The sequence below is a fragment of the Macrobrachium nipponense genome, chromosome 7 (genome assembly GCF_015104395.2).
Source record: "Macrobrachium nipponense isolate FS-2020 chromosome 7, ASM1510439v2, whole genome shotgun sequence".
In the NCBI taxonomy this organism is placed as follows: Eukaryota; Metazoa; Arthropoda; class Malacostraca; order Decapoda; family Palaemonidae; genus Macrobrachium; species Macrobrachium nipponense.
In genome coordinates, this window is record NC_061109.1 from 104995564 (window position 1) to 105010563 (window position 15000).

Consider the following 15000-nt stretch of genomic DNA (forward strand, 5'->3'; position numbering starts at 1 on the left):
GTAACATTAATATCTAAGAATGGTAAACTGTCATTGCTCTCCGTTTCCATCGTGAACTGAATATTTGAGTGTCGTTGATTAATGTATTGTAAAAACTGTGCACATTGCCATGGATGTTTAAAAAGAGATATATATACATATATATATATATATATATATATATATATATATATATATATATATATATATATATATGTGTGTGTGTGTGTGTGTGTGTGTGTGTGTGTGTGTAGTATGTGTGTGTCTGCGCGCGCGTGTGCTTGAGTGCGTGTGTGTATGTGTGTGTGTGTTTAATACGTAATATATGTGATCCAGTCATTATGAGGTTTGCTTTTGTACTGGATAAACTTTTTTTATATGCAAATATAGCTTATGATACATTTTTCCATATAATGAGTTCTATTTCAATTATCAGTTGTCAGAAAAAAGCCTCCTAATTGCAGGGGCTTCAAATGTTACTTTTGTGTTGTGCTGCAAAGGTGAGCTTACTTCAAATAGAGTACTTATTGTATATTGGGAAAATTCTAATGGCTCTGCATCTCTCTATTTTAAACTTATTAGGAGCACGAAACTAATACATCATAATGTTTATGTATTTGTTTTTCTAATAAACATACGCTTTTGGATGAGGTAACGCCAGCAGGCTACAGCTTTCTGGATTCTCATCAATTTTTTATTGGTGAGGTTACGAGGAAGGTGTAGAGATAGAGATACTCTCTAGAGTCTAGAGTCTAGACCTTGGTTGCGGGCACCACGCTCTTGAACCTATTGCACAGCATACACTGGAGTAGCTTGGTGTAGTCGGGGACGGTACCCCGGGGGTGATTCACAGATCTAGCAACGTGAGCCGAGCGCTTACCCAATACCCACCTAGCAGATTGCACTTTCCGAAGATGAAGTCAGCAACTGTCCCTTTATCATTTGTTTCGCGGTACTTACGAGTTCAAAAGCGAATGTGCAAAATCATCACAATATTTCAAACATATTTTAAACATAAAGATTCTTTTCAAGCTTACGTAATATTTTATACCAAAACAGTACAACAGATAAGTTTAGAATTAGAATTTGCAATAAAAAAAACCACGCTATTTTTCTGTACACCAAATAAACCAAAACATCTCTGTAGTTTCAATGAATCGCAACTTGAAATTTAATTAATATAAAGATGAAACTGTCTTTTTTACAGCACAACATTCAAATAAATGAGAAAGAACAAATGAGACAGAAAACCTGATCATGACTGGGTCTTATTGACTCGTTACTCTTGCGGTCTTCTCATTTGACCCTTTGACCTCTAAAGTCAGTCGTCGCTGCAAATACTTTGGTCAGAATGCATCTCAGGGAAAGGGCAGCAATGAATGACTTGTACTTTCCGAGCTTTCAGTTTGTACATAGCCTGTCTTGTATTATGAATTCTTATTGTTAGTTTTTCCTGATCAACATTGTTTTTCGTGAAAGTGTATATAGTAATTGCGAGTCAGTCCAGAAACCGATTCGTGGTGAGAAGAACGTTAATTGCAAAAGCTGTATTTCCTCGGAATAATTTGTAACAGCGAACGACTTGAAACAAAACACTTGTTTCGCTATCTGGTTCTGAAGAGTATCAAGTGCTATTGAACGTCCGACTTTTCCTGTTGACTGACAGGGTAACGTGACTCCCGAGTCCCGAGCCGTCTTTATAGAAAACGGGTGGCGGGGCAGAAAGGAGTTCGACGGGGTGACTTCTCCGGTCACGTGAAGGACCAGATCGACAGGTCTTTCCTGCTGGGTCTGGGAGTTTCGGTGAAAGCGACGGGAATTATTTTTAACACCCCGAAAAGAGGAAGTAAGTGTGCATTTGGATGATGGCGAGTAGTGATCCTTGCGAACAAGTGTATTGGGAAAGGAGGAATGGAATTTGAATTTTCTCCGTAATGAACTATAGAACAGATGTAAAATCGACTTTTATGGATGTATGATCGTTTTCTTTTTCCGCTCTGAATCAACAAAATCTAAAAAGGATTTTAGATTTTGATGATTCAGAGCGAAAGTTATACTCTCTATGACTTTGAAATTTGCGGTGAATATACAAAATAATCCCAGTATTAATGTTACTTTTGCCAATTTCTGATAAAAACTTTAAAAAATAACAGAATTAATAATGTAAATGTATTTTGGTCTTAATTTATATTCAACTTAATTGGCTCTGTAGCATCATGAAGTATATATATACTTAATTAGAGTAGGAGTTTTGGTGTTTTCTTTATGGAACTTTCACAACGGAACTGCCGATGACAAGATAGTCCATTGGGGCAGCAACTGATGCCCTAATTGGAGTATGAGTTTTGAACGTAAGTTAGCCCTTTTGTATTTCAAGTGATAACGTGTCAAGTATCGAATCTCAATCCCAACTGTAAAATTTTTAGACCACTTAATAAAAAATGTTATCCAAACGCGTGCAATACAAAGAGTCAACACTGTCAATGGACATACCTTTCGATATGATACTTGAATTATTAATCTTATTTTCTTTAAATTATGATGCCTCAGGCGCGGTCAGCTCTCTAAAGGATTTGTCTATCCTTTTCATTTAAAGATGAATAAACTTTGACGTGATTTTTCTACATAGAGCATTCTTCATGAGCGTTTTTCGTTAAAAAATGTAATACACTATCTCCTATAATTACGCTGGATTTCAAATATACATTGGCAATTGTCCATTTCTTCTTGCTTGTTTGTGTTCGTAGGATCTTATAAAAAGAACACTCAAAACGCCCAATATTGAAATGAAAGTACACATCCCATCACAAGTGTCAAGTTCTAGTAGCTGATTTTTAAATCGTCCCTCAGTATCATTACTGTTGAGCTATATGGCAAACACATGGAGAGAATATTAAAAAAGAAAAAAAAATGTGGATCAGAGAGCATGTTGCTTGCCAAAAGATGCCAATAAACTACGACTGCAAGCATCCGTATTCTCATTCACTTTGTTTCATTACTATTCCCTTTATAATATGATAATAATAATAATAATATAAAATAATAATAATAATAATAATAATAATAATAATAATAATAATAATAATAATAATAATATTAAACCATCTCGAATTGGTACAACGCTGCTCGTATCAAACTCGAAGAAAACTGGCAAGTCATCAGTCATTTACTGTAGTCTCCTTCTTCCACTTCCGAACCCCTAAATTCTGTTCGCGTTGTTTATATCATTTTAGTTTACCAATGTAATGGTAATCGCTTGCATGTCTCCATAGCAGCGTTTTCTATTGGATGCTTTTGATGAAGGAGGCTGTGAGAGACAGGTAATTGTGCACCTGACAGTGCTTTTCAAAAACTCCGTATTTGTAGAACAGGTTTCCGCTCCGGTTGCATGTTGTTTGTTCGGTGCACGTATTAGTTGCTGCATGGTGTTAATGTAACTATACGGCTGTTTTATTGCTTTACAAACAAAAATTGCGAGTTTGAAAGCATATTGAGAGCAGGCACGCTCACGGGTTGATCTCATGGTATGGTCGTTTATGTTCTTTATGTTAGACATTTGAATTCACTTCCGTAAAAAACACGTTTGCTTTGTTTCTTAGCATAGAATTGCCTGACGAAAGAAGTCGAGTAAATTATTCGTTTTGGCAAATCCTTGATAAGATCAAGTGCAATCCCGAATGACAGTACAGTCAGGACACGACGTCCCGAAAAAAAATGCAAACTGACAGATATAGAGGGATTTGGGTTACGGGAAAAGAAACGCGCCAGTCTGTAGGGATGCTGGAATACAATTACTATCTATCAGGGTAGAAAGTCTGCGTAATTGAGAGAGAGAGAGAGGCCCAACGTTCCGCCAACAGTGCTGCACGGTAGATTGAAGTGCGAGCCCAAGGGAGGGAATGGAGACACGAGAGCAGTGCCGGACAAAGGTATGGATCACGCCTTCGTCCGACAACAATAGATATATTGATCACTCGGTTTGGATGTCGCTACAGTGTGAGTGGCGGCGAGTCACTCTTATTTATGTTTGTTTTCCATTCTTAAGTTTCAGTCGAGTCATACAACTTGTTGTGAAGTGTGAAGACTTCACGTAAACATTCCAGTATAGTAGTTGCACGTATAAAAGGAAAAATAAATATTCCTGAATTCTGTTTAACATTTATCTCCCTTTTTTTTAAGAAGAACACCAATAGATAAAATATGAAAATAGGCATTAATCAAAAGTAGCAGGAATAAATAAGAACAATTTTCAAGATATATTATTTGGACGAAAAGGGTACGAAGCGACGAAGACTTATTTTTTCATTCGTAATTCATTACGTACTTCCTACTGATAGTTTCATGAGTTACGTGCTAAATATTACTTTTGTAAGGCCATATACAATAAGTAAGCCGTCTGTGAATGTAACGAATAGTCTTTATGTAATTTAACATATATGAAGGACATGGTTTAAGATATAATTGTAAAAGTTTTGAGAGTATCCCGCCGTTTGATTTATGTCTGCTTCTAAGGATGTTCTTTTTAAAGTGTTATCGCAGTTCCCAAACTTTGAAAGTCGCTTTAGTTACAGAGATAGGAGACGTCGTTCTTTGTGTTGCTTCTTTGAACGTTACATTTCATAGCCTGCAATTCTGCTCTGTTCGTCCGTGAATAAAACTTTGATCTTACTGTCACGTGCAATGCTGTGCAATACTGCATTTTTATTCCGGAGAACAAAAGTTGGGCCATGCCCTCGGGGAACAGAATCCGTATTAACACTGAGGAAAAGAACTGTCTTTTGCGAACCCTCTTTTAGACTAAAGAATTGGTCTGAGGGATGGAGCGGCGATTCAGTTATTTCTTAACTTCCTGTAAACTGACTTTACATCAATAATTGTTTGAGCCTTGTGAAAAACGTTAACTTACGTCAATAGCATGTTGACAGGAACACTTCATTACTTGAAAGAGAATTTTCCTTGAAGTTATTCTGAATTAAACAGTATCAGCAAAGCAGAAAAAAAACCATGTAGCTCCCACACTAAAAAAAAATCACTAAATCGTTGATTACTTGTTCTGTTAACTCTTTTAATATCTCTCTCTCTCTCTCTCTCTCCTAGTCTCTCTCTCTCTCTCGCTCTCTCTCTCGATATTATATATATTAGATTATAGTTAATTATATAGTATAGATAATATATTTATATATAATATACACACCACACAACACACACACACACACATACATATATATTAATATATGTAATATATATATATATATATATACATATACACACACACACACATATATATATATATATGTGTGTGTGTGTGTATTATATATATATATATATATATATATATATATATATTAGATAGATAGACAGATAGATAAGTTGGTATGTATACATACATGCACGCACAAACACACACACACATATACACAGACACGCGTGTATATATATATATATATATATATATATATATATATATATATATATATATATATATATATATATATATATATATACATAGTATATATATATACTTCCTTTGGAAGAAGTGCAGCCGTATCATCAGTCTCCCAATGCTGTTGAATTTCAGAGAAGATGGGCTTAGCCCCGAAGAGTAAGTGGTCCTTTTCAAAAAGAGCCAGTTTCATAATAAAGACAGTATTTTTGGAAAAATTCAGATTTCTTTGTAAACGGCAGCAAAACGCCTCTTATGTCAGTGGGTTGAACATGTAAACAAAATTGTACAGATATACACCAGTTTGAAACCAAACCTTCATGCAACCAAACCTTTAATCTATCTATTTACCTTAAAAGAATGCCTTTGTTTGTGTTTATGTCCACCATTATTTAGTATGTACGGCCTCCAACCGACTATGATTTATTATTATTATTATTATTATTATTATTATTATTATTATTATTATTATTATTATTATTATTATTATTATTATTATTATTATTATTATTATTATAAAATCAATTTATAGCATTACTAGTTCTTCAAATCTGCCAGAAGTACTTTAGTTCTTGGTGATATTCATTCGACATTTAATGTAGAGAACTGTAGATAAAATTTGTTCCAAAACGAAGTGATCGCTGTTGTTAGTGTAGCGAAACCACCTGAAGATGAGCGTGACATCCGGCACACAGACATAGAATTACTATTCTGTCAAGTTGATCCTGTACATTCATTCTAATGAGCGTTACATAACTGGAAATTTCGTCCTCATCTTTACCTGTTTTAGTCCTCATTTTTTCGTCACCCTCTATAAACCTTCCATGCCAATTTCAAATCATAATTGGGCGATCTGCATTCTCTGAACTCACGGTGTAAGAATTTTATTGTTTTTGTCTGCTTTATGCGTACTACATCGATGCTTTGAATGTTTACAGCACCGGAGACTAATTAATTCATGGACACGATCGATATTTTAAACTCTACGGCATTTCCACACTTGATATTGTCTAAACGACATGAGTTTCTTGAATGAGGTTTATATTGAGACTTACCTCACATGCCTTACGTGGCAATAATTTTATGATGTTTTCATTAAAACTGTATTCATTTAACACAAGTAAATAGCTACCCTATTATTCTGCCCATTCGTATGCCGTATTAATTATAACACACGTAAATAGCTACCTATTATTCAGACCATTCTTATGCCGTATTAATTAAAACACACGTAAATAACTACCTATTTTTCAGACCATTCGTATGCCGTATTAATTATAACACACGTAAATAGCTACCCTATTATTCAACCCATTCGTATCCCGTATCAATTATAACACAAGTAAATAGCTATCCTGTTTTTAATCCCAGTTTTTTTTATAACAATAATTAATCGTCAAGGAGTGACCAGAACGCACAGGAAATTTATTTTCGAATATTTTAAGATTATGAAATACGGCGATATCATCCATATCATTATCATTAGTAAAAATTCCAAAAAGATTGTGATTGGTGAGTGAGTCTCCGTTAGCTTTATACAGTATACTGCAAATTACCGGCATTATTTCAAATTGCTCTTAAATCAGTAGTTATATTACTTTTTCATTCACCATGAATTTAAATGACAATAGAATGATTTTACCACCCATCACTATAAAGCATTACTGTTGCAAGATTCTTTATCTGCTCGTAAAATTTGTCATTTGTATAATCTTTTTTTTTTTTTCATTGTAAAATTAAATCCTCCGTGAAAAGTACAATAATGTTTCATTTATATTAGCGCATTAGTCGTCTTGGCGTATTTAAATCGCATTGGTCCTGAATATAATTTTCATTTTCCTAACATAAAGTCCTATATATTTCGCGTTATATTTTCCTTTGATTCACTAAACAGATTGAACGCCTCATCTCTATAGCAAGATGAACTCTCAACCTCCTCTCCCTTCACAATATCTTCCTTTACTGATCGGAACTCTGTGCTGCTGCTTATTTCAGGCATCGCATTTAGTTACCTCTAGCCTCTGAGTGATCATATAGCCAGTATTCTGAAAACATGGTCTGCTCCGTTGTCGTTGTAGCATGGAATAGAAGTCCCATAAAAGAATTTATATTCAAGTTCAACTACCACCACCTAGTATTTGTTGTCCCAACGAAGTATAGTTTCCCTCTTTTCGTCTATCTGTCAATCAGGCAATGTGAATGTCACGCTTTACTTGTCATAACTCCAACATAACTGAAGAGATTCCAGCCAGAAGGAACAAATGCAGACGGGCATCCACCGACATGCGTGAAACGCGACCTTCTAGAATCCGGCCCATCTGTCAGTCCATCATTGTGCTTCTGCATTGTGGTTTTCTCTGGGTGAAATCGTAGCCCAAAGAAAGAAAGTCTTTAACCACTTATCTTGTAAACAGAAAATGGTTGGAGTTCTGTCTTTGCAGGGATCTTAATGGTGTGGTCGTCAGCTTTTCGTTACTCGGGAGTTGCTTGGAGTCAGTATCTTGCTTTGGCAGTACTTCCAGAAAGTTTGCTTTCAATTTTTATTTATTATATTATAGGTTTATGTATTCATTAATCGATTTGCTTTTGTTGTATATATATATATATATTATATATATATATATATATATATATATATATATATATATGACCTCGTACGTATATAAACCAGGGTAAATCAGTAAATGAATGAACAAATCAATAATAATAAATAGCAATACATGCAAACAAGCTGTATAGGATTTAAAATATTCATGTAACTCTTCATTCTTCTGCGGGTGGCATCACAGTGCAACCATTCCAGTTTTCATTGATAGTATTTTGAGGTGAAGTTGTTTGACCCAATCTCTGACCTGATGCCTAAGGCGACAGTGCCTGTCAAAACCCTACGTTGCTTATCCTCATGACTGAACCAACCAGAAAATACAATAACGAACGTTGGAACGCACACGCTCGTTCACTCACTCACACACACACACACACACACACACACACACACACACACACACATATATATATATATATATATATATATATATATATATATATATATATATATATATAACATTGAGCCTTTCCTTTGGCAAGGGGTGGCTTCAGTGGAAAAACAACGTAACAGTCACGACTACTATCATACTAAATCATAGATAAACCCGCTGCGCAGGAAAGCCTGCTTGCGCACACACATAAATATATATGCGTAGTTTATATGTATAAATATATATATATATATATATATATATATATATATATATATAAGCGAATACCACAGGAAAATAATAGTCAGAAATCCAAGCGCTTGGATTTCTGACTATTATTTTCCTGTGGTATTCGCTTATTTATGAAGTCACGTGCATCTACAGTGATTTTTTACGCATATATATATATATATATATATATATATATATATATATATATATATATATATATATATATATATATATATTATTGTTTACAACTATGGTTTCAGATGTAATCTTTCGTACCGTAGAGGGACAGTGCCGTCAATGAATTTTTTAAGGTTCTTTCCAGCGTCCCATCCGCCCCTAACTGCAACCCCTTTCATTCATTTTATTATACCTCCCTTCGTAATCTCTTTCCTTCCATCTTGCTTTCCACCCTCTCCTAACTATGGATTCGTAGTGTAACTGCGAAGTTTTCCTTACAAGGATTATTATTGTCAATTTTCGTTTCGGTACTGAATGACCTCATAGGTCCGAGTGCTTGGCCTTTGGCCTAAATTCTATATAATTATTCGTTGTGGATTATAGATGGTAAATTTTCTTGCTTTAATTGTTTTGCAAAGATCAACTCTCTTCATCCTTTTTTCGCATTCGGGCATTCCATTCCGGCAAACTTGTTATATCATGAGCTTTATTTTTTCTTCCATAGGAATGTACGTAGAATATTAACAATAATAGTAACATTACCACTGATACTTAGTATATTATAAATTGTATATATGGATTTGTCAACCAAACTTGTTATTATGGCAAAACGTGGAGTTTACATCATGACTTTTCGTCAGGATTTCATCACAAGATGTGGACGTTAAAATTGATCTGAATTCTATTGGAACAAAGCGCCTTTGATTAGAATACCTTACATGACGTAGTTTCTCTTGTACAAGCTTGAGGCTGATCAAAGACTGTGTTAACCTCCTTTTCTCTATGAGGTCCAGTCGCAAAAACAGCTATGATAGTAATAATAATGTTTTATGAACAAGGGCATTCATTATGTTGACACGAAATATACTAGCACAATTTAAGTCACAGTAATATGATAAGTCTACTTGCAGCAAAAGCTTCGTCAGTCATTTCAAAAATGTTTTTTTGCTTGCAAATTAGTTCAGTAATCAAAAGACAAAAATGACATTTCAATCAGTCAACAGTAATAACTTAAAGTCACCAGACTCTCTTGTTAAAATGGAAGGGACAAAATACTCGAGTTCTTATTTATGTTAGGCAAATATCTTCAGTGAGCACTGGGTTGAACTATACTCTGTTTTTTTCCATCTGTCCATCCGCCTGTGGTGGTCGCGCATGGCAACACTGCGTCCCGTGCTTAAATAGTTACGTTGTGTCTAAATTTTAGGTAAATAAAAGGATATCTGGGTGTACATTTGCAACTCAAAAGTGTTATAATAATTTACTGTACGCGAATTACATCGTTAATATTCGAAATTGGATATTATATACAGCCCGGGACGCAGTGTTGCCATGCGCAAACACCATAGGCGGATGGACAGATGGGAAAAAAACAGAGTATAGGCTCGCAGTTGTTTATAGATTGAAATTGGGCCATACCAATACACTGCTCAGTAAAAAAAAAAAAAAAATGAAATTATAGAAATGGTTTCAGAACTTCGTATCATTTTCTCTGTAGACAAAAAATTTTTTCCACAGACATTTTAGATAGTATGATCGCGGTTTTCTTGTCTTCTAGAATTATTGTACTTCATAAGTCTTGCAGACATTTAAGCAACCATGTGCTGAGCTGTCTTTAAGAAATTCACTTACATTAAATAAATGCTATTTTCGTGTCACGTGGCTTTTCCATCCAATCTCAATGTGCTTTTTATTTTTTCTTTATTCGCATTGATAGTAATGTTACCACTACTTCTAAAGCGTGTATGGTTGAAGGTCCTCTCTACTACCGTTCTGCCTGAAGCAATATCTTCGGGGCCTGTATGTTTTCGGCCGAAGTTCCCAAAAGTTATTGTTCAGGAAGTTGACGGCTTTCTAGCATGGACTTCAAAATTTAATTTCAACTTTTTGTCGTATGCCTGAAAAATAAGCATAGCCGTGACAGGTTCTCTGATGTAGACTTGCTATATTTTGTCCGTGAAATTGGAAGGCATCACGGTTGTTGTAATTCAGTTTTTGAAAATCTGGAAGACTTACAAGAGTAGTGGAGCGCGCACGCCTACTCTCTCCAACGTGATAAACAAATATTGTATTAGGACTAATTTAATTTTTCTTCGCTTGAACTGCTAGATACATAGGAAAATATTATAGTAATATGCTAGCATAGGGTTTTAGTTCTAACCACTTAAAATCTAATTAGTGTAACAGTACCCCTGACTTATTTGTGCCAATGATCTCAGTAATATTAGCTAATATTAAAATAATTCTTGTCAACACTTATGAATATATTTGCAATACCTTGACATCTTGCGGTGAAAACACAAGCAGCAGTAGCAACAACTTTGGCACCAACATTTCGCCCCCTTACCTGTAAAGAAAAAAAAAATCATTAGTCAAAAATAAACATTAAATTATCTTAGGCTAGTTTTCTCCCACAATAAGCCCTTTATCTAAAATGGTGATTTCAGTGAGAGAGAGAGAGAGAGAGAGAGAGAGAGAGAGAGAGAAGGCAGCGGTCATTGGCCTCATTCCTCCTCTGGGTCAACATGAATGTATCAATTGAAAACCTTTCGTAGCTAACATTATCATACACACAGCTGAGGCCTCCTTCTGGGAGCACATGGACACCGTATGTATTGTACATTACTCTTCGCTTTGGAAAAAAAGTGGCGATAAAAACATCAACATTCTTAAACGACGTTGAATTTCACTTATATAACATATGAGAGGAAATATGTCCATAGCGACCCTTTTCACACCTTTCATCGATATTCAAATTCATTCAACTCCAGAATCAACATAGATTCCTGTTATACGAAATAAAGTACGTTTAAGAATGATACATTCCATATCACCTTGAGAGAGAGAGAATTTTGCCCCCCGCAGTAGTAGCCTGAAGTTTTACCCCTAGCGGTAGTAATCTGCAGTTTTGCCCTATGTGGAAGTAGTCTGCAGTTTTTCCCCCACAGTAGTAGTCTGAAGTTTTGCACACACACCCGGCGGTAGTCGTCTGAAGTTTTACCCCTCACGGTAGTAGTCTGCAGTTTTGCCCCTTGTGGAAGTAGTTTGCAGTTTTGTCCCCCGCGGTAGTAGTCTGCAGAGTTGCCCCTTACGGTAGTACTCTGCAGTTTTGTCCCCCGCAGTAGTAGTCTGCAGTTTTGCCCACCGCGGTAGTGGTCTGCAGTATTGCCCTATGTACTATATCTTTCTTTGTTATTTTTGGAGACATGAGCAATAAAAGGTCTCCGAAGACATCGTCAGTCATTCTTAAATCATTAGTATAATCTCCCAGGTTGTTTTCCTGTAATTCTTTCAGTAAAGTCATATAATAAAACCTCACCTTTTTAGCCATGGTTTCACCCATACTTTACGATTTTTCTTGCATATTTCATGCTCGTAGTCGTCTTGCAGGAGTGTTATAATCATTATTGCGCTTATCTTCCTTTTACTTGGTGCCACGATTTAAAGACACTCACTACCGCTTCTGCCCCTTGAAGATCTTTGACTTGATCCATAAGTGCCTGAGCTGTGTCACTCTTTGGAGGAAGAGATGCTGCCTTTCAAAGAGCAGTTGTCATCAAAAGCATATAACACTAAAAAGCCTGATGAATATAGCATCAAATTATGTGTTTAGTGCAAAACCGATGCAGGCTGCATGCTTGATTTTGAATATCGGTGTGAAAGTGCTTTGCTTCGTGATATTGCATTTTCCTCGATGGGACGCCATTGGAAAAAGGGCATCATGTAGAACATATGGATAATTATAAAAATTACATGATCTATGAAGTTTCTTTCTTTCTCGATTTTTCCTTTTCATCTGGGATTTTGTTTTGGCCTTTTTATTTTGGACCGTGCTCGGTTGTATATTTGAGCAACGATTTCTATCCTTTCTTTCAGATTTGTGGTCTTGGGGATGACAGGAGATTCAGTAGGTTAGGAAAAATTTTGTTTTAAAATAACGGGCCCCACATATTGTATCTGCATTCAATAAGAATTGCTTCTGAGGCAAACTATGCCCTAAAAGTAATTATATATATATATATATATATATCTATATATATAATATATATATATATATATATATAGATAAATGTGTATATATATATATATATATATAAATGTGTGTATCTATATATATATATATATCACTATCTAATATATAGATATATATATACACACATTTATATATGATATATATATATATATATATATATATATAAAATGTATAAATTTATATATTAGATATATATATATATATATATATATATATCATATATATAATAATATATCATAATATTAATATTATAAGTTATATATCACACATTTATATAGATATATATATATCTAACCCAGTTTATACACATTTTAGATATTATATTAGTATAAGTTATGTATACATATTTATAATAGATAATATATGTATATATATTATATGTGTGTGTGTGTGTGTTTAAGCATTATATGCTTTCCCATGCAAATGTTGAAAACGGTAATAAAAGCAGAAACTTGAATTTCAGATCAGGTACAACGGTCTGTACTCATCTGTAAAAGAGTATACATTTTGAAATACCAGCGAATGTTCACTAACATTTAGAAAAAAAACCTGTGCTACTCCACACTTTAACTCAGCGGTTTCTCACTCTGATCAAAGTCTCTAAAAGACGATCATCATTTGCATAAGGAAAGATCAGAGATATTTTTCACTTAGCTCTATCAACCTGAAAATCCTATCAGAATCCTGAATCCCATCAAAGTCACTGAACTGACATGCTCCAACGCCTCGTGGCCCCAAGAGCTTCTCTGAAATTCTGCCACTCATCTACATGTAAGTACTTACTATAGTTTCACTTCCGCAAATCTCCACTCATCTCAGTCTCCCGTCTCAGTTCTCGTACTAGTAGGTCTGGGACTTCCAACTCTTCTAGTTCTCTGAGGAGCCAAATTTACGGTGGACGCCAGGAAGATGCCCTTTGTTAAAACAAATAATCAATAGTAAGGGGTCATTGGCCTTAGTTAGGGACTGCGCGCTACAAGATACTGGCTTTCCCTCAATCTACTTAGCTAAGGAATTCAACAGTCATCTTAGGCTCGTTATCATTATATTCTTCCTTTTATTATTATTTCATGATCATAATATCCTTATTTCGCCATTTGATTAAATTATAAGCTTATTGAAATGGCAGCTTCTTTATAGGCAATGAACACTGAAGTGTCAAATTCTGATTGAAGAGGGAATATGAAATTTGCTAAAGAGGCATTTTTAACTTTCTTTTCCCTGTTTAGAAAAGGAGATGAAGAGTGACAGATAAGTCCAGGTCTTAGCAATGATGATGTTAAAAAAAGGAAAAGTCGATAGGCATTGGAGTTACATAACTACTGCCGTAGTTGTTGTTATAAAGAAAACTACAGTTGGAAAGTACTGGCATTAAAAGAATTCTCGTTAGATAAAAGTAGATGTGATAACTTTCCTCTTATAAAACGAGAAAAGTCGAAACTAAAGAAATTCTGTATCTTAAAGATGAAGCCAACGAGAACTTCTCAAAACCAGCATCCTACGTGAATGGCCGGATTCGTGAAATGGGGAAGGCAATAATATTAAATAGAAGTAGATTAAACCCATTCTGCTCTTCATTCCAAAAAGAACACAGTATTGGTCACTTTTTGAACCTTGGGTAGTAATGAATGGCCCACAAGGTCCACTTCCAGATTGCGAAGAAGACAGCAACGTTTACAATTAAACATGTTTTATATGAAAGTCCAGTTTCCATCCAACAGCGAATATCAAATTTGGGAAAAATCCCTGACAGAACTTTGATCAGCATCTTCGACTTTTTAATCTTAGACATTCTCCAAGTCTGTAAGGGGCTACAGTTTATTAAATAAGAACAAATTTATTTATTAAGAACAAACGCTTTCTGACAACCTTGTAATAGTTAAGAGTAACATCTCAGCGGTCTGGTTAAACTATTATTATTACTAATAGTAAATGACAAGGGATCCTACGAGCAATTTTGATTACTGAATCATGTGAAACTTTTGTCTCAACAACAAAAGTCATTCATATCTAGAGAGGAATATTACGATGTACGATATGAATGAGAATAATAATGAAATTAATGCCTTCAGAGGTATGTACGAGACCTACTCAGTACTAGGAGACTTAGTATCATAATCGCTTGACTGCAGGGAACCTTGATGCGACTAGACTCCTTT

General features: G+C 34.9%; 1 protein-coding gene across 11 annotated transcripts in view; it reads right to left on the reverse strand.

Moving 5' to 3' along the window:
- LOC135217422 (mucin-2-like) overlaps nt 1-15000 on the reverse strand; it is a 463906-nt gene that overhangs the window by 317313 nt on the left and 131593 nt on the right. Inside the window, exon 2 of one of the 11 annotated variants that reach the window (XM_064253273.1) lies at nt 11086-11155. The exons of the other annotated variants lie outside the window; for them this stretch is intronic. The gene's annotated coding sequence lies outside the window, so the exon portion shown is untranslated. The remainder of the gene's footprint in view (nt 1-11085; nt 11156-15000) is intronic. 11 annotated transcript variants of the gene reach the window in all.